The following is a 22,029-nucleotide window of genomic DNA, read 5'->3' on the forward strand; positions in this document are numbered from 1 at the left end:
TATAACTATCTCTACTAATCGCTACACGAGGTAAGAACATAACGCACACAATACTGTAACGATAGAACATTCGTAAGTAGCAAAATACACAGCGGGCTCCAGGGAGAGACCGGACCATATACTAAAAAAATGGTATACCAATCACACCTTCACTAGACACTGTGCCTAGAGCGCATAAAATCGTTGGGACCCCAAGGAACCACCCAAAGGAGTGACACAGGGAGCCCACGGAGGACGGGTGTAGTGGAGAAAAACACGACGGCATGCTCCGTACAACTTTATGGGAAAGTCGCGGTTGGAAAGTTAGAGTTCAAGGACACTTCTACGAGGACTTCCAGAAAACCCTTTGGAACATAGGAGGTTCTAGAGCCAACCCACCAGTGAGTACCAAAGTACCTGTGTTAACTATCCCAGAGGAGCCGGTGCATAGGGGTCAAGTGGTGTTGGAAACCTTTGTTGTTTTCAATGGAGAGCTGCAAAGAACTACTGCTGCCAGGAAGGCGAAGAGTGTCCGGTGGAATCCAAGCCTGAATTTGAGGTGAGAGGAATCTAAAAGCAGAGGGGACAGAGTCTGGGTCACGGCAAGTGACCAGGGGCTTGGCAGTCGACTGCCCACTGATGTCGGTAGCTTTGGGTGTTAAGAAGGGATGCTTGACTCTGCAGCCACGGGGACCAGGAGATGTCGAGGATGACCAGGATCCGGAGCTGAGCTGTCCCACGAAGGATGTCAAGTGCTGAGGGGTTGGTGTCTGGCTGGAGCACCAACAAGCCTTGGCAAATGCAACCCATGCGGTCAGAGGAAACAGGTTACGGTGTGGACCAGCAAGGTCCAGGGGACTCTCCAAGTGATGGAGAGTCAGGGAACATCTGGAGCAACCAGGAAAGCCCATGAACAAACAAGGTGACCCTCGATAGGACCCACAGGCCAATGGACCAGGGATCGCGAGGAGATCTCAAGCAAGTGTGCAAAATACCAACCCACAGAGCACTCGGTGAGTGGGGGCCGGATATCTTCGGTACACATACTGCTCAGGGTCAGGACTACACGGAGTCCAATGCACAGGCTCAGGAATTGCCAAAAAACATATGCATTTGCAAATGTACGCAGTGCTCAGGGGTTCGGGTTGCATGGCCCCAACGAGGGATACTGGTCTCGGAATTGCTGAGAGGTCATATCTACCTCAGGGACCTTCAGGAATCCACCTCCTGTGTTGCTGAAATCTTTGGAGTCTGCAGGAGCTCTTGAGAAGCAAACCGGTCAGATGTGTTTAGGTGCCTGTTGCAGAGGAGTAACTCCTTTACTCCAAGGGAGATTCTTCAGTCATGCAATCGTAGTGAAGGCAGTCAAAGTACTTTGTTTCTTCTTAGCAGAATCTTGTCCAGGTAAAATTTGAAGTCCTGTGGTCAGGTAACCCACTTTATACCCATGGGAAGGGGTTGTACGGATTCTGTGGACCCTCCTAGGGGAGGGGCAGGACAGAGTTGTAGCTACACCCATGTCCTTTGTCCAGTTTTACACCAGAGCAGGAGCAAATGGCTCCCAGAACTGGTTTGAGCTGGACTATGCACAGGGACACCAAATGTGCCCACAGTGCAGACTTTGTAGCACTCTCAGAGTGCACCCACCCAGCCCCAATACACTAAATCCTGTCTGGGAGGTGGTCACACCCCTGTGTCAGGATGCCTATTGTCATGCCTTCCTCTACTCGAGCTTGGCTCAGAAGCAGGAGAAAGCTGGTACCAGGTAGACCAGTGAACCACAGTAGTGGTTATAGAAGGGAGGAATCATACCTCCCACACAAGCTACTGGTGTGGATGTATGATTTCAAGGGGTTTGACACCAAATATGACATGTTTCTAAGCAGCCGTTTTTAAAGTTAGCATTTCTCGCGAGGTTATAATCAACTTAAATATATATGTCTGGCTGCATTACAGACAACCCCGGAGAATTGTCTTCAAAGGCTGTAGATGGGGCTCTGCTCATGCAGGAGCACCCTCTCATGTAAAACCCAGCACCCTGCCTTCAGGATTGAGAAGTGTAGTGATTTGGATAGATATAATGAACCTATATCTCAGTAAGTGGTGCAAGCACCAACTTACACAGTCTGCTGTAGCAGGCCTGTCATGTCATTTTGAATGGCCTCTCATGAGTGGCATAATACATGCTGCAGCCCATGGGAGGCCTCTGGGGAACCTATGCCCTGGGTACATGGTGTACCATATACTAGGGACTTATAAGGGTACTCCAGTATCCAATCTGGAGTGTACCTAGAGCACATATACAATAATTTAAGGGAGAAAGCAGGTAGACTGGGGTCCCGATTTTCTTTTTGTGGTCCTCATTCTGCCAATTAACTTGTAGGCGATACTCCATTTCCCTTACTGAGGGCCGGATAGAAACAGAGTCTTTTCACACAAGAAATCTAGCTGCTTCCTCTCCTACCCCTCACACACATGGCATGATGGGAACCAGAACCACCAGCTATTTATTGTCTTTTTTTTTTTTTTTTGTATTCCTCATATACCAGATTGGGTATTCTAGCTAGGGCATCTCCTCCTCCCTACATTACGATGCACAAACCCTTGAGGATTATGTCCTTAGTAGGGAAGGAGGGCGAAAACCCCGCTCTAGACTTGGCTGTTTGCTATGTCCGCTCCATACCATTTCGACCTTGAAGACCCTTTCTTCGGCAGGAGAACAAGCACCAACAGTACCCAGGTGAAATCATAGGAACACTGTCATCGGTTCCGCCAAGCCACAAGGGCCGCCCAGATCTTATCTTGGCTAGAACTATCACAAGCCATATCGGACTCACTCACATAAATAATATATTTCAGGCATTCCGTGAATGTAGGGGCATTCTCTGACTTCCAGGCCTTACAAATTTCACGCCTTGATAGAATAATTATATAAAAGATGAATTTAGTCATCAGATCCTGAAGCTGGTATTCTGCCCCTAACCCAAAAAAAATTATCCTAGAAGAGATCTCAAAATTTATGCCTAGTACGTCAGATATGAACTCTCCAATTTTAGTCCGATAGGGTAACAAACTTGGACATTCTGCGAACATGTGTATATCGTCTGCTGCAGGGGCCTTACAATGTGGACAGCTATATTCCAGCTTTGTAATTTTAACCAGTTTTTTTGGAGTTATGTAGACTCTGTTTAGGGTGAACAGATGATTGCGCTTTAAGGGGGCAGATTTCACCACTATATTTAACAATTTAAAGGAGTCTCCCCATAATGCTAACAAGTTATCACATTGCAGGTCGTCTATCTCTCCCCAGAGTTTGTTAAGTTCACTCTCTGAGATTTCATCCTTCTCATTTAAGGCCTCATACCAAAAGGAAATCTCCTTTTTCCATCTACCCTTTCTCATGACAGATTCAAATTTTGGGTTGGTTGTGAACTCCCATGGAATAGTAGACCACCAACTTGATAGCTGATAGTGTTTGAATCTGGTGAGAGTTCCATTTGTCAACCTGGAGAGTGAGTCCCACCCCAGTAGCTGGGAATTATCCATAAGATCCTGCCATTGCATAATACCGGCTGTTTTAAGAGGAATTGATAATTGGTCTCTGAGACATTCTGGCGTCCCAGGCGAATCCCATATAGGGACCTGGGGAGTGTAATAGGGAATACCCAGTTTCTTTCTCACAAACACCCAGTTTCTCAGGGCAGTTCCTAGCACCTTTAATCTAACCTTCTTATAGAATCTTGGATCCCCAAATTTGAACAAAAAGAATTCTTGCCCTAAAGGGGTGCCATGTAATAGCGCCTGAAATAGCCGTCCTAAAGAGGATGTATCGGCTTTGTCTGCCATACACCTGAAGTTTTTAAAGTGAAAAGAATGACAATAATACAAAATATCTGGCATAGCTGGTCCTCCAGCTTTCAATTTCCGTCGCAATTTTTTTAAAGAAATTCTGGGCGATTTACAATTCCAGATGAAGGATCCGATTCTTCCCTGTAGTTTGGCAATATCTTTAGGATCAAATGATAAGGGTATTGAATTAAATAGAAAAGTAACCTTTGGCAAAATAGGTATGCTATTGGCAGCTATTTATTGTCTTAATCATTGGACCCCATTCCTCTGACACCAATCAACAAACATGGCCCATACTTTTTCTTGACATCTAGGGTCACATGCCATATCTAGTTGGCTTATGCGTATGATATTATTTTTACACTCCGAGAAAAGGAGTGGAACATCCAATTTCCAAGCTTTACAGATCTCTCGTCTACCCAATAAAATAACATAGAAAATTAATCTAGCTGCCCTTTTATTTGAAGCTGAAATACTATCTTGGCCTAGTCCAAAAAATATAAATACCGGTGTTAGTTCTATCTGGATTCCTGTAACATCCGTCAAAAATTCACATATGTCAATCCAAAATGTAGTAATCACTGGGCAAGTTAAAAACATATGGCAGTCATTTGTTAGGGGATCTTGGCATCTTGAACAAACATACTGAATTCCCAAAAATTTTGTCAACTTCGCAGGGGACCAGTAGAGTAGGGGAAGAGTAAAAAGATACGCAGGTTTAACTGTCTCTCGGAGCAATGCAAAGGAGCCTGACCATGCCTCGCTCAGATTAATATTTTCCAGATCATTTCGCCAAAGCTTTTGGATATCCTGATTCAAGTCATCCTCTGCTTCAATCAAGGTTCGATACCACAAAGCCACTTCTTCATTGATTTTCCCCATTTTCATAGCTTGAATTAACCAGGCATCATCCTCCTGCTCCTCCCAATGTTGCCTAGCCCACCAAGCAGAGAGTTGGTACTATTTGAATCTAGTTAGTTGTCCATGAGTACATAAAATCAGAGATTCCCAAGTAATCAAATCCGCTCCTGTTTTTAAATCTCCCCACGAGAGATGCCCGCCTGCTTCAATGGAAGGCTGAGCACGTCCTGCAAACAATCTGGCGTGCCTGGGGATCCCTAAATCGGCGAGTAGTCAGAGTAATAAGGTACACCCATTTTACTTCGTATATAAACCCAGTTCTTCACAGCCTGTAACAAGATCGTAAGTCTAACCTTTTAAAAAAAAGTTTGGACCCCCAAACTTAAAAAGGAACTGCTCCTGTTCATCCCCCAAATCGCTAAGCATTGCTCCATAGATAATGCCTAATATAGAATCATCTGGCTTATTTAGTAACATCCTAAAATTCTTGAAATGAAGCACTTGAGCATAGACCCATAGATCTGGCAGAGCAAGTCCCCCCCTTCTCCAACTTTCGCCTCAACCTTTTCCATGGTATACGGGAAGCTTTTGACACCCATACAAAACTTCCAATCTTGCCCTGTAACTCTGCTACCTCATTCTTATGACATGGAAGAGGTATATTATTAAAAAGAAAAGTGATTTTTGGGAGTACAATCATTTTGATCAAGTTAACCCTACCATATAAATTAAGAGGGAGATTTTCCCATCTAGTCAATAATTTCCCAACCTCCTGACTAATCCTCCAGTTAACAGTAGGGACATCAGCTAGCTTCTGAGTAATTATAATACCAAGGTATCGCATCTGAAGTTTCACCCCATGGGTCTGAGACAATTGAATCCACTCCATAAGTTCCATTTTATCCCTATTTACACTATAACCGAGACCTTCCCAAACAACTCTGCTTCTTTAGCCAGCAAACTGGGGATGGAAACCTTGGGATTCTGTGTATAGAGAATTAAATCGTCGGCGTATAGTCCTAGTTTAGCCTCGAAGCTCTTATGTCTAAATGGGAGAATGGTAGGATCTTGTCTAAATAATGCCACAAAAGGTTCAATGCAAATATTAAATAACAAGGGGGACAACGGGCCTCCCTGCCTTGTACCCCGCATACTACTGAACCAATCGGTTAATTCCCCATTAATTAGAACTATAGCTCTATAAAGTGACTGTACTGCTTTTATTAAATTCTTGGGGAATCCAAAAATTCCAAGAGACTCCCAGAGGTACAGCCAGTGGACTTGATCAAACGCTTTAACAGCGTCAACTGCCAGCAAAGTTACTGGAAGGTGAAAACATTCTGCTAGATCCACTATACCCAGCATTGTACATGTAAGTTCATTAAGCTGCCTTCCAGGAATGAACCCCCTCTGATCACTATGGATGAAACTTTTAATAATGTTAGCGACCCTGGCCGCCAATATCCCCGTAAACACCTTGTAATCCGTGTTCAGAAGGGACATGGGCCTATAGGATTCAGCTGCCAACGGGTCCTTATTTGGTTTTAAAATTAGAACTATCGTAGCCTCCGCCCAGGATGCCGGTGGTTCCCCCCATCTCTCAGTATATTATCAAGGAGCTCTTTGAAGACTGATATTATATTGTCCTCTAGAGATAAGTACAATTCTATCGGAAGGCCATCTGGCCCAGCCGCCTTTCCTCTTGCCATCTTTCTCATCTGTGCACAAATCTCTTCTTCCCTTATTCCAGAAGCTAAATATTCTCTCTGATGTTCATCTAGGGAAGGAAGCTCAACGTTTCCCAGAAAATCGTTGATCCTTTCCAACCCGAGTCCAATCTCCTCTCTATAAAGTTTAGCCATATATCCCCGCGCTTCAGCTCAAATTTTTTCATTAGTATCCAATATCTGACCAGTAGAACTCTCTTTTAAGCTGCTTATTTGATTTCGAGTTTATCAGATTTGGCCTTCCACGCCAGAAGCCTGCCGCTCTTCTCCCCATATGAAAAATTCTGGAGTTTGCTGACCTTCCATCTGTTTATTAAAATGTTATCCAGGAGACCCTTATATTCTAATTGGAGACACTCCAGTTCCTTAGTAAGGAGTGGTACCTTACAAAAGGACTCTAAAGAGGCCCTCTGTAATTCCAGCTCCTTAGTTTGAATATTTTTCAAAAGAACGTTCTCTCTCTTCCTGGAGCTTTGACTCTTCCCAATCATAATAGATGTAGCCTCAGCCCTTAAAAATGCCTTAAATGCATCCCAAATAACATGAATTTTCACCGAAACCTTATTATCCATAAAAAAGTCATAGCCTCCTCTCGCATCTTTAATTGGACTGCCTTATCCAACAAAATTGTCCGGTCCAGAGTCCATCTTGTTACACCCCTCTTTTCTTGAAATCTCAGAGAGAGGCATACCGCTGAATGATCGGAGAGGGTAGCAGGCTGATGTTTGACCCTTTCAACCTCCTCGCATAAACATTGATCAATTAAAAAATAATCAATACAGGAGTGAATGCCATATTTTTTGCTATAAAAGGTGTATCCCTTCTCATCCCCCATTTTAGCTCTCCAAACATCTACTAAATTTAGTTCCTGTCTCAGTATTTCAAGTATAGCCATTGAATGTAAAGGAGTGTTATATTTTGTTTTTAAAGTCCTATCCAACTCTGGTCTTTGGACTAAATTAAAATCACCTTCGATAATCACTGGACTGTTATTTAACAGAAGGGCAGACTCCAATTTAATTAACAGATCTGGGTTATCTTGGTTTGGACCATAGTAACTAACACATACAATCGCCCTGTTCTGGATTTTAATGTTAGCTAATATTCACCTCCCAGAGGAATCTGTAGAGTGACTTTCCATTCTGATACCACTGTTTGATCTTATAATTATAGCGACTCCTCTTGTACTCTGATTTGAGAAAACGATATCCTGAACCCAAGAACATTTTTTAAACATATTAAAACATTCGCTCTCTTCTAAATGTGTCTCCTGTAAAAGGTTAACATTAGCCTCTGATTTTTTAAGAAACTCCTTGATACAGGCCAGTTTTTTCATAGATCTCACCCCATTCACATTCCATGAGGTGAGATGTACCAAGTTCTTACTCATTAGTTAATTGAAGAGACTCCTGCCCTCCCAATTCATAATAAGAAAAAATCAATAACTCATATTATACAAAAGAGGTCAAGAAATTTACCAAAAAAAGACAAACACTACATGGCTGATTGAGGACACTACTTTTTTCTCTTTTCTCCCACAAGCTCCCAAAACCCTGTGGCCCCACCCCCCCCCCAGGGGACCCCCCCCCCAACTATCTTTTAGGGCAGTGGTTCCCAAACTGTGCGCCGCGGCACCCCGGTGCGCCGTAATGAGGTGCCAGGGGCGCCGCACACAGTCTCGGGTGACCAACCGTCCGTAAATTTCACGGACCGTCCATACGCCTTTTGCCTGTAATTTTGTCCATCACAGGGATCAGCGCTGCTTCCCTGTGAGAGGCCTCACCCCCGCTGATGGAGCCGCCGCGCACTCCTCCTGGAGCACAAGAACAGCCCCACCCCGGCCATTGTCATTCTGTGTGGGGCTGATTGCCACACACAGAATGACAATGGGGCAGTATGGGGTGTTGAAGCATGTGGCGGCCTCCTCCTGCCTCAGTGTACAGAAGGGCATTCTGTTAGATAAAAAGTAAAACGCCCAAGCTGTAATGTTAGAGAACACTTCATTTAAAGAAGCCTGTAAAACAAGTTAAAAAGAACAGGTTATCATTCTTTTTCTGTCTCGTCATTTTAGAACTGAAGTATTTTTAATATTATATTCAACAAAGCCATGGTTGCTGCTTTTTTTATTTTAAGGAACTAGCAACCATTGACAAAGCCAATAGTCCTGGCGTGTTGTTGGTGTAATGATACTTGCTGTATTATATATCTGGATGCCTTCACAGAAATAACACAATACCAGTCGGGCGCAACACTATGCTAAGAGCAGATTTTTAGCCTAGGTGTTTTAAACTTCGCTCTTAATTACATCCAACACCCCCTTTAAAGAGACCCCCCAGTTTTTTTTACACCACTTAAAGCCCTGGAAACAACACCATGTCACAGTCACCTCATGTCCTGGCACTGTGCATCATGTGCGACTCATGACTTCTACGTTTTCAGTCTGCCTATGTGCAGGGGCGTGGTGAACTCCCACCACCCACCCCTTGCTGTAGTTCGTTCTTGATAGGCCTCTTCTGTCTGCGACTCTGCAGACAAAGGCTCAGCTCATAATGTGAAAAGGTGGGCGAGTAAATAAGTGAAGGAATGTCTGAATGGCTGGATGGATTACTGAAAGGATGAATGAAAGGGGGAATGGATAGATAATGAAAGAAAGATGGATGGATGAGTGAATGAGTGGAAGTATGGATGAGAGAAAAGGTAAATAGATGGATGTACGGGTGGAAGGGTGGATGGATGGGTAAAAGGGTGGATGGATGGGTAAAAGGGTGGATGGATGGGTAAAAGGGTGGATGGGTGTGTGAAAGGATGGATGGGTGTGTGAAAGGATGGATGGGTGTGTGAAAGGATGGATGGGTGTGTGAAAGGATGGATGGGTGTGTGAAAGGATGGATGGATGAGTGAAAGGGCAGCTGATGGGCAAGTAAATTGGTGGATGGGTGTGTGAAAGGATGGATGGATGGATGAATGAAAGGGTAGATGATGGGCAAGTGAGTGGGTGGATGGATGAATTGATAAGTGAAATGGTGAATGGATGGATGAGTAAAAGGGTGGATGTAAGGATTGGTGAGTGAAAGGGGGTAGATGGACAAAAGGATGGATAGATGAGTGAAGTGAAAGATGAGATTAATAATTCAAGCATTCCAACCATTATAATAACTTCATTGCATCCCAATTACTTTAAGGAAGACAACAGGAAGTACATACCCACCCACCAGTAAAAAAATGGCGGGGAGCCACGGCCAACTGCCAATTAGGTCAAGGGAGCCACAGGTCAAAAAAGTTTGGGAACCACTGTTTTAGGGCATAAGCGCCTACGAGATATCCCCATGCTAATGGAATGAGCCCAGATACCGAACCCAGAGTTAACACTCATATATCCACATATCCACATAATTACCATATTTACAAAAGGTAGACACTGTTGCTATGCTGCCTTATTGCCATAAGGTAGACCATTCAGCTACTAGTTACAAGTATCCTTAGCACCTAAACAGTGTTTTATCAGTGCCAGCAAACCTCAACTCCATACTATCTACATTTATTTACAAGATATCTTTCTTCGAGGTGACCTGACATTAATCTAGTCTCTATTCTGCTCCCCATCTGCTTTCAATAGGATATCTACTTTCTCCAGCTCACCAAAATTATACATTTTATTTTTCCACATGATCTTCAACATAGCAGGAAATTTCATATGTACTTGCGCACCCCTGAGCCTGAGTTAATTAATTTTTTAGCCTAAAAGCCATTGCCACTCCGCTGTTCTTTTACCCATATCAGATCTTATTAAGAACGTAGAATACCCAAGTGTCAATGACCGTTCTTTTAATGCCTTGGCTAAGACAAGCTCCTTTATTGAATAAGTAAGAACATTGACAAGTATCTTTCCTCCCTGGCTGTATCCTATAGGGATCTCTATGCACTCTTTGGAGCTCTTTTCCCCAGTCTATGTCCACTCTGTCTGGGAATAGCTCACCCAACAACCGACAAACAAAACCTTTTAAATCAGCTCCTTCTGCATTTTCAATAATTCCTAGGAGACGTATATTATTTATCCTAGCCTGGAGCTCCACCCTTTCCATTTCCTGCTATAATTTCATGTTTGCTTGTTTAAGCTTCATGATCTCTCTAGCATTGGAGGCGGTGGTCTCACCCAAAGCTTTCACCTTCTCTTCCAGGTTCTCAGTTTGTTTGGCTAATCCGTAAATTTTCTGCTCGAGGATCTGCCCTATATCCTGGATCTCCTTTTGATTGCTTTCAAAGGTCTTGAATTTAGCTAAAATGTCTTGCCTCATACTATTCAGAAGGCCCACTAGCTGACCGCCAGAGGCCCCGGAAGAGTCTCCCTCTTGTATAACATGCGACACAGCAGGACTCATAGCTCTACTCAAAACTGCTTCATTAAACTCATCTATGTCATTTTCAGACCCCTTCTGAGATGGCTCCATTGGATTCTCCTGGGCCTCCATAAGTGGAGAGAAACGATTCTTGAGTCTCAATGGAATACCCTGAGGCTCAGGGGATACTATCTTTCCCAGAGGATTTGGTAGGCTCTTATTAACCCCAACAACTCCATCAGCCGGTTGAGACCCTGCAACCTACTCCATTATTTTAAAATATGACCTAAGGGAGGGTATTGGTTTAGATAATGGCTGCAATTTTCTTGACCCACACTTCTTAATTGGAACTTTTTTGGTGTTCTTTTTAAGAGGGGTCTTAGGAGTCACCACACGTGGAGGATCACTACCCTTATCTTTAGCTGTCGTTTTCCTAGTCTTATCGGGATCTGATCGAAGCTGGTACCTACTCCTTACTAACGAAGAACTGCTGCTTTTCGTATTAGTTTTCTCAGAGCAAGATTTTAAGGCATTCGGTCACCCCAGCGGGGACCCAATGATGAAGCATGTCACCAACTAGTGGTGAGTGAGGGTCCTTCTAATCAAAAGGTTTGTTGCCTTGCCTTGTCGAATTCAGTCATTCCGGTCCACAGGGTGGTCGCCTCCTGGCTAGTAGGATTAGACATGCTGGAACACAGGACTACCTAACTCAGGTAGGGGTCCGGGAATAAACTGTCACTTTTTTCTCTTCTTTCTATTTATTTTCGCTTTAGCATTCTTTTTCTACATTGCACTTTAGCACTCCTCTGTTGATTTTTATAAACCTTATGGGGCACAGGAGTGTTGACTCGAGCCCTATCTCTCTCGTTGATAATCATAGATTGATGAGCAGCGCACAGCTGTGAGAGCTTCTTTTATGTTCTTTCACACTCACGATCAATAATAAAAGTTATCCTAACATGGAGGACCAGGGCCTCTCTTTCTCAAAAGAAGAGGTAGATGCTCTGCTTAGTGACAGCACCCTTTTTTCTGATCCCCTTCTAGCACACGCTATATCCCAAACAGGGGATTGGGATAAATTAGGGGAACTCAAACGTAGTCGGATCAGGGCCATCCTTCATGGTACCATGATCAAGGAATATCTTAACAACAATGCAGCACCGAAAGGGCTCCTAGTCACCAATGCCCCAAGGATATTCCTGGATGATGCTCTGTTCCGAAAAGAATGGGCACAAATTGCATGGCATTGCACCAGGGATTGGGGCATCCTGATTATAAAAACTGCACTACGCCTATCGGAAGCTTTGCTCATTGATATTCAAATCACGGAAGCCCATATAAAAACAACTATTACTGGATATAAGAAAAGGCTTGAAGAACTGAATAAGGAACAAAATGAGTTTAAAGAAAACCTAGCCCAGTCCAAATCCCAAAAATTACAAAAAGATCTCAAACGTTGGTCCTATGCCAAGGTCTACCCCTATTCATGCCGGACTACACACCTACACCAATATCGGGACACGATTCCGATACTTCGGTGGATTCCAACACCAGTGGTTCCAGCACTGATAGTGTGGGCAAAAGAGGAAGGGGGCAAGGCCGTGGCAGGGGACGGGGACAACAACACCAACAACAATACCCGTTCCAAGTGTGGCAACAACCCTATCCACAACCTGGGATGGTACCTTATTAACAGAATGCCTTTCAACCTCCTTTCCATCATATGATGGTCTGGAATGCTCCTTTCATCCCACAACCCCAGTTTAATCAACCACCCTACCCTCCTCCTTTTTTAGACAGAGGCAGACGGGGCAGGGGCAGGCAGAAGAGCAATGTACAGGTGCATTGGGAACAACCAGAAACAACGGGGGACAACACCCGGAGCAGGTCAGGGGAACAGAGAGCGGGCCCAAGCAGCGCGAAACCTTAATCACCAACCTCTCGTCCTACAGTCTCAACAAGGCTGAGGAAGATGTCCTGGAAAAAGGATTGGGTTTTATTCCGACTCCCAAGTTGGATAGGTTCAAATTACAGTGCGAACTGAACGAATTCTTCAGAAAACTACGACTGAAGAGTTTCTTCGAGAGTAGGGATATTGAGCCCAGCCAAGTCGTCAAGAGCGACACTGATTTCAGATTAAAATCTACTTTCGCCCCCCCTCCTCACATGATTCCACCAGAAATCCTGGCATTTGAACAGGCAGTATTCTTGGAGGTTGAACAGTTACAGGAACCCACACCGTTTAAGAACTTGACAACAGCAGAATTTCAAGCGATCCAATCCTTGAAGCAGAATAAGGACATCATCATCAAGAGTGCTGATAAAGGGGGTGGGGTTGTTGTTCAGAATAAGGTGGACTATGACAGAGAGTGCAACCGCCTTCTAAACAACACCTCCAATTATATCCCACTCACAGACGACCCAACCACAAATCTTCACGACGAAATCTGTGACCTTGTTTCCACGGCAGAGCGAGATGGATACATTTCTAAAAAGGAGGCAGAGTTCTTAACAACAACGGACAGAAAAACACCTTACTTTTACATACTGCCCAAGACTCATAAAAATGTTTTGCCCCCACCAGGGCGCCCAATTGTCTCAGGAATTGGTTCCATTCTGGAACCACTTTCCAAATATTGTGATTTCTTTTTGAGACCAATCATTGAGTCTACCACTACGTATCTCAAGGATACAAAGAGCCTCCTTGCTATGCTAAGTACCATCACCCTGCCCAGTGAGCCTTGCCTCCTTGTCACAATGGAAATTGAGAGCCTTTATACCTGCATTCCACAGGATGACACCATCAAAATTGTACAAGAGGCATTGGATAACACTTCTTGGGATTTTGAAACATCACGTTCCTTTGTGGTAGAATGTGCGACTTTGGCCCTTAAGAAGAACTATTTTGAATATGAAGGGCAAATCTATCTTCAGGCCACAGGCACTTCAATGGGCAGTACCTTTGCCCCGTCGGTGGCAGGCCTGTATGCGTATGATTTTGAGGACAAGAATATTCTTGGCCCGGGGGGAGGAGCCAAGCTCGCGAGCGTAATGGTCGCCTTTTAGCTCGGCTCCGTCAGCCCTCCGGCCTGACTCGTTTATCCTGCTGCAAATCCTGCCCAGCGACGACACGTTTCTCGAGAAATAGGAACGCGACATTCCGTTCTTACTCACCGTTTGACCTGGAAGCTCCGACGTGCCGCGGTTCCGAAGTTGTGCCCCCCGAAGGGACCGGGGCCTCCGTGGTGCTGGGACCGGGGCCTCGCCTATGTGATCCGGCCTGGTGTTGCTGTGACTGTCGGCCCCGGCCGAGAGAGTGAGCCGCTGGTGAGAACCGTTGTGCGGACATCCCGGTGATCCCGATCCGGGCCTGCCTTGGTGGCCATGAGGCTGGTGCGGGGCGCGCTGCTCCGGGGACTGCTCATGTGAGGGGGTCCCCCGCCGCTGCTCCGTCCGGCGACCCTGGTTCCTCGCGCTCGGCCTCTACTCGTGTGGGGCGCCGGCGACAATACAGGCGGACCCCCGCATTGGGCGGTTCTCCCTTCTGCATCGAGGCCGCCATTGCTGGGACCCCCGGAGATCTGTAAAGTCCCACATTTGTGAACTGGACTGAGGGTCGTGGGGGGTGGTGAGGAGGCGGAATTCACAAAATGGCTGCCAACGATTTGGGTTGTGAATCTCCTCGCGATGGCGGACTTAGGTTACTGGACTGCACGGGGGCCTGGACATGTGCGCGTGAACCTACGATTGGAGATGTTCTTGATGCCTTGCGATCCTTGCACGCGTCCTTGGCCCCCGGTGCCCCTGGAAGCTCTGTGCGTTCTGCCGCCATCTTGGATGGACGCTTCTTCGTGCTTCCCTCTTGTTCCAGTGATGCCGCCGCCTCGCCCCCCTCGGTTGCTACGAAGGTTACTACTGCTGTTCCTCGACTGGTTTGTAGACCAGTGGCTTTGGTACCTCCTGCTTTTCGATGCTCGGAATTACAGGACCTGGATATCGTGCGGGGGCCTGTTCCTCCCCGGATACCTGAGAAAAGTGGTGGTCTGCTGCCTGTATCTGCATTGACGAGCTCCCATTTCTATTTTGCTGGGAAACCCCCGAGTTTCCAAACGGCGAGACTGAACTCCTGTCTTTTACTGCCCGTGTTGCTGTTGCTGAGACATTTGAACTACCTATTTAGACTTTTGTTCACTTGCAGATTGATTGACCTCCCCGGTCTACGACTTTATCGTAATTTCTTTCAATTGTGTGCTTGCCTCGCATCGTGTTGCTCCCTTCACATTGTCATATGGTGGGTGGGGTTTGTGGTTCGGAAAGGATTGGGGTGAGATACACGACTCCCGGTGGATTATTGGTGTACGACTTCATGGTGCAGTTGCTTATATTTATAGCTCTGTGGGAGACCCCCCCCCTGTAGGTTCTATGACGCTCGAGATTGTGTCGTTCTGGCTCGTACGTAATATGATTGTATGGTTGGGCGGAGGGCTGTGGCCGACTGTATTTGTTTCTGCCCTTTTGCTCCTCCCCCCCATTTATTTCTTTTGTTTTTCATGTCCTCTTTTTGTCTCATTATTCTCTTTCTCTCTCCTCTCTACTACATTTCGGGTTCTGGATTAGGGCGACAGGCACGCTGTTTGGAGGGTAGGCCGTAGCCTTCTGCAGGGGTGCAGGGTGGGATGGGTGGGTTGGGTCCTATCTGATGTTTATTTTCCTCAGTTCTATGGCCCTTTTGTGTCTCTTTATCGGAGTGCCGCGTCTGTCCTCGCCTTCCGTGGTATGAATGGGGTGGGGTCTGTAATGTCGTTGTTCTTTTTCTGTAATTCTGCCGTTTTCCATTGCGACTTCCATACCCTCCTCGTTGCTAATACTCCTGATCTCTTGTGTGCTCCTCGCTACGGGACACCTGATTCAGAGTGGCATTCGTCTCTATTAATCTGTGTTTTCCTTTCCCTCTCTTTTTCCTCTCTCCTCTTTCTGGATGTAACCATCAATAGACGAGATACCAGACTGGAGACAAAAACTTTTGTGAAACCCACTGCCAAAAACAATTTGTTATATTTCACAAGCTACCATCCGAGGGCCCTGCGGGAAAATCTTCCCTACGGCCAGTTCTTGAGACTGCGCAGGAATTGCAGTAGTTTACCTGACTATAAACAACAATCGAAAGAACTAACAACTAAATTGCAAAACAAGGGGTATCCGATGAGGATAATTAACAACAGTCAGAAGAGAGCAAGAAACCAGCAGAGAGAGGCTCTCCTTGATGTCAATCCAAGGATTCAAAACACAGAAGTTCCACTCACCTGTGTGACAACATATAACCCACTATCCAATGCGGTCAGTAGGAGCATCTCAAAACATTGGAAAATATTAACGAGCAACAGACATAAGTGGGAAAAACCGCTTTTTTCATACAAAAGAGCCACCAGCCTCAAAGATTCCTTGGTCCATACTCGCCCTAGGGACTTTACTTCGGTGAAGCCAGGGCCCTCAGTGCTCAATGCCTGGGGCATGCCAGCCGTTACTGGACATTTCCCCGGTGGGAATTGCAGTATATGCCACCTTACTACTTACTACTCACACCAGAACACTAAATCTTTCAAATGGCCAAGTCTGGGAACAACGTGGGCACACGAATTGTAACACAGCCAATGTTATTTATCTGATATTATGCTCGTGTGGTTTACAGTACATAGGCATGACGTCCAGACGCATAAAACTGAGAATAGGTGAGCATCGCAGCAATATTCGCTGCCGGAAAATAACAACTAAGATGACTGCGCAATTTTTGGAGAAGCAGCATACCCCTAACGATATGCGCTGGACCATTTTGGAACAAGTTACATCAGGTTCGGAAGCAAAGTTGTTTGAGAAAGAACAACGTTGGATTTACCGCTTATCAACCCATGAGTCTGGGCTAAATGATGACATCCCTTGGGGAACAGTATTGAGACGTAACTGATTATCCAACTCCTCAAACACTAATGATTCATAGTTTAATCATGTAAAGGGGTCATTTTCATCTCTTAGATGAATCCACAGTAGCTGGTCGATATTTTCACAGATACAACTGACCCGCATAATCTTGAGATTGTGGCTTTGGGGTTCCCTCCTAGTGTTTTTCGGGGTGAACATATATGTGGCCCTGGTGTTTCAATGATGCATCTGGATACATCAATCACCATCAGCTCTATTTAATTTCCCCATTTGATCTCTTGGATTTTCTTGTAGTAGACAGTGGTGTTCTGCTCTTGTCCTTACATTATACAGGTAGCTCTAGAGAAAACGACCTTTTGAAGCTTTTTTTAAAAAAAGGGGGGGATTTTTCAGCCAGGCTTGGTTAGTAGACACATATGAATCTACCATGTGATCTGAAATGGTTGAATGTATGGTAGCCTTTTTCACTAGTGTACGTAGCTAATACGCTAAATACTCCACAGGGCTCTGATAGTACTTCCTCCGGTATTACTTGTCATAATAGCGTTCCGGGGTCTGTCTGGGGTCTTGGTCCTCATTATTTGAATTTTTCCGACACTTTGACTACTTATGGAGGTGACTCGGGGTCTCAAACTCTGCAGTCACGTTAATTCAGTGCTGCCCCTTTAAATGCTGAGGATCTTCTCGGGGCAGTCCCGACGTCATCGACGTCACCGTACGCCGGTCACGTGGCCCCCTTCCGGGTGGTTGTAAACAGCCCGGGCTCATTGCTTACTCACTCTTCGGGCAGACGGCGGTCCCTGAACGTAGGTGCTGGGTGGGGAGTCGCAGTCGTTGATGTAAGTACTAGACCGGCGTGCTCTTTAGTCCATCTACTAATTGGGAGGATGATTTGTATATTGGTCACCTACGTCCCATTTTTAATTACAGAGGACGCTGCGTGAACATTACCCATGACCGTTCTGACCCAGGAAGTCATATTTGTTCTAATGATTCGTAAGTGCTTTCTCTTTGTCCAATAGTATTTACTATGCAATATTAACACAGCTAATCTGATTCGGCATAACTAATCTTGCCGCATTTACAAAATCTGCCGCTGTGACGATATTTTCTGTAGGTACTCCACTTGATTTACTGCGATGAATTGATATCGCTAAATTATTATGTCATATTTACAAAACCTGCCGTATGTATGAAATCGGCAACTGGTATTCCATCTCATTGAGGTCCATACTTATATTATATTTTATTCGTGAGTCCTTCACTGCAGGCTACACTTGTGTTTTACTCGTGAGTTTATCAAAGTGTTTTTTAGTGGCTTCCTTGCCTTTTCCGGTTTGAATAATGGCTGGACACCAGCACGGAATGCCTAACTACCGAATTGGGAAAAAAGCTGTAGATGTGGTTTTAATTACTTTAGCTGCATCGTAGGGAACGACGGTTTCCTCAGCCTATGCTTGATAACCTATCCAGGCATACACATTATTGATTTCCTCATTGAAAGGGGATTATGACCTCACAATCACGACACGGGGCTTAAAACTTGGGGGCATTAATGACTCTTAATGTTGCCATTTGACATGTAACTGAGTTGGATTGCATGTTTCTCTGTTGTTTGTGTTCTAAGTGTCAGTTTGTCCTTTTTTCTCCTTTTTACAGGTACCCTTAGGCAACTGTACTCTACAGTGTGCCAACACGGTAAATATCCGTGAGTAATTTCACTTTTTACTATTTGTATTTTTGTATTTTTCACATTAAGTGCCTCACGGGTGGGTGTACCTTAGCGCGTACACACCCCCGGAGTGACATTTAGGTGAGGTCCTGACGAATGCTGCGCGATCCCGCTTTTTGACAGCAGAAACATGTTGACCAGCTATTGTAATTAAGGACACCGCTCTCTTAATATAGAACTATTGGTTGTCCGACCTTCACGTTTTTATCCTAATACAGGTTGGCCCACATTAAAAAGTTTTTTTGGGTTCTATCCTTGTATTTTTTAACCTTGCACTCACTTATTTTGCACATACATTTGAGTTGATTCACTAGTACACTCACCACCAACCCGCTCCGCTGTAACTCAGGCGTTGTAGCACGCTGGGGCGGCATTCGGTCACCCCAGCGGGGACCCAATGATGAAGCATGTCACCAACTAGTGGTGAGTGAGGGTCCTTCTAATCAAAAGGTTTGTTGCCTTGCCTTGTCGGATTCAGTCATTCCGGTCCACAGGGTGGTCGCCTCCTGGCTAGTAGGATTAGACATGCTGGAACACAGGACTACCTAACTCAGGTAGGGGTCCGGGAATAAACTGTCACTTTTTTCTCTTCTTTCTATTTATTTTCGCTTTAGTATTCTTTTTCTACATTGCACTTTAGCACTCCTCTGTTGATTTTTACATTGCACTTTAGCACTCCTCTGTTGATTTTTATATTTTTTTACAAGATTTTAAGACATCTGAGGATATATGTTCTGGTGTGGTTACCTTAGCTCCCCCCCAGACGAACTTGTAAGATGATATATGTTAGATACTGAGACTCGGGGATGGGGCTCACTCTCCATCCAGTCCTCCCCACATGTGAAGTTAGTTTTAACCCTGTCCCCCTTCTCTATTGGCCCTACTGGAAGAGAAAGTAGCCTTCGGGATTTGCCCACAACAAACTCAGGCAGTCCAGACATTCCCGGCTCTTCAGCAAATCCTGGTTTGACAACTCTGAAATTAAAGATTTTAACACTGTCAACGTCCTTATCGCCTTTTTTATACAGCCGGTTAACAAAAATACCGCGCTTACCCATGTGAAGTAGCTCTGTTGTACGATATCTCTTCCAGCTCTCAGCCTCTCGATTCCAACTCCGTGAAGGGGCAGAGCCACTACTCTCGTCAGCAGAGGTAAAGGGGGCAAAATTCAGACCCATACAACCTTACCGTAACCGTAACACAGCAATTATGGTGACCAGCAATCAAGATATCACACTGTAGAAGGTTGAAAAAGGCTGCATATAATTTAGTTGTTTCCTTCTGCAGCCTCGAAGAAAACCATCAACTCACTGCATTCCTTCAACTCGCGGGAACCAGCCACAGAAACGCTCACACACAGGTCACGATTATCGCTCAGCCATATTTCCTGGATCTAAACCCGTGCTCGCTCCGTCTCGCACAGGGTGTCTCCCGAGTAGCGTTAGCCAGCCGCCATGTTGCCCGACCACGTGACCCAGACCAAATCCATCAACAATTAATGACTGGGGTCCTGATTATCAGGATCCCAGTCAGACCAGTCAAAAACAGTGATACATCAGGAAAAAAGTGGGGGTAACCATAAGAAGCACATCCTACTTTCCTACAACTATGTCAGCATACGACTAGCTATCTTTGTAACTTTATGGGTCTGTAAATGTGTATGTAAGTGGAGGTATGGATTGCTCATTGACTGTGTTAGTGAGTATTGGGATATATAACTGTGTGTGCAACTTGCTCAGTTACTGATGGATACATAAGTGCTATATGGGCATGTATGAATGAATGTGTAAGTGCTTCTGTTTGAATGGGTGAGTCAGTGAGTGTGCGTGTGAATACCTGAATTGGTAAGCGAGTGCATGTGGTAGAACCTGTAATGGTAAGTGAGTCGGTGCGCTAGGGATTGTCTGGTTGAGTGAGTGTGTTAGTGCCTGTATGGGTGAGTGACTGGGTAAATAAGTAGCTGTATGACAGTCTCTCTTACTGTATAGTTTCTCTCCAATAGTTGGTGTGGTTCATCTGTTTCAAAACAAAAAGAACATAGATATAGTTCCCTGGATACAAAGAGTTTGCGCTGGTGACGCTCTTTCATAGTAGAGCGGCCCTCCTTTGGAATGCTCTTCCTAGGCATAATCGTGGTCTCAGTAATTATTTAGAATTTAGGAAGGCCATTAAGACCTACCTCTTTCCTGCTCCATAGTCCGTGTCTGTTCCATCTGCTTGTCAGTCTTCCCGGGATTCATCGCCGGGACACCTCTTTTCTGGGGCAGCTGTAGGGCTCTATAAGCCGCAGTAACATAACATAAGTTGCAGTAACATATAAGTTAGCATTACTTCTTACAAAAATCTACAACACTTTTTTAGTTTCTGAAATGCATAAGTTCATAGCATAAACAAAAGTCGACTTTTTTATGCAGTAGTAGTTTTTCACACTACAGAAACTCATTTCCCTATTTTACTGTTCTCAGCTTTTGTACGTGTACACCATAATCAATATACTGTATAAAAAGCCATCCTTGAACAGTAGGGAAAAAACAATCAGAGATTGTAAAACAAAACCCTTACTCTGAATTCAGCACCAGCCCTCTTCATTTTGGAAATTCAATTTTGCTGGTTTTTACATAATTTCCAAATAAAATGGCATCTGATGGCAGTGAGGATCAGTTGCACACCCTGTTGAACAAAGTTCTTGGGAGGAGCAACCCCCAGCAAAGTGGCAAACACGTTCATGGGAGTATTTCACCATCCTCTCCAGGCAAAACAAAGTGGTGACAAAACATGCCAAGTGCTCTTTATGTGTCAAGACCCTCTCCAAATACAACTTCAACAACTTGAAAAATAACATAAGCTAGTATTATATTTACAAACTTTCAGAAACAAAACAGTACACATTGCTGATGCTGTACATTATAGTAAAAGTTCATCTACCCTTTTTTCTGTTCTCAGCTTTCATACCTTTACACAATAAATGAGGTACTGTATAAAGATATTCATCCTTGAACAGAGGGGGCGGGGCAATCACATAGATTGTAGAAAAATTACAAAAACTACACACTATATCACTATAAATAAGTGACACTATGCATTGCACTGACTACAATTATTTTATCAATTGTTTTACCAATAATTACTGAACTAATCTAAACAAACATATCTTAAAAATCCCTGTTTTATTATTATACATGGTACAATACTACTAATATGTATAATGCACACTTGAATTTTGGAGATCGTTTTGAAAACATCTCTTGGTAGGCAAAATGATATCTCAAACACTGAAGATCCACGTAGGAGAAATACCGTACAGAATGTTTTTTTTTAAATCAGAAATCCTCCTTAGCACTTTGGTTGAAGGAACAAGAGGTAAGAATTTGGAAGTTTGAAATGCAGTTTTTATTTGAGTTCAAGGTTTGTGTTAATGCATTCCATCCATCCAGTTTCGCTCTTCAAATAGACAGTATAGTGTCCAGATGTTACTTCAAGTCCTTCTTAAAAGAGGATATCCATAGTGGTACAAGTTCTTCCAGAAAAAATGTGTCTTGATTTTAAGTTTCTAATTACAGTTTCCATATAGATCCATGTGCTCTGCTTTGCTATAACATTAATATAA

This window comes from Lissotriton helveticus, chromosome 9 (genome assembly GCF_964261635.1).
Source record: "Lissotriton helveticus chromosome 9, aLisHel1.1, whole genome shotgun sequence".
Taxonomy (NCBI): Eukaryota; Metazoa; Chordata; class Amphibia; order Caudata; family Salamandridae; genus Lissotriton; species Lissotriton helveticus.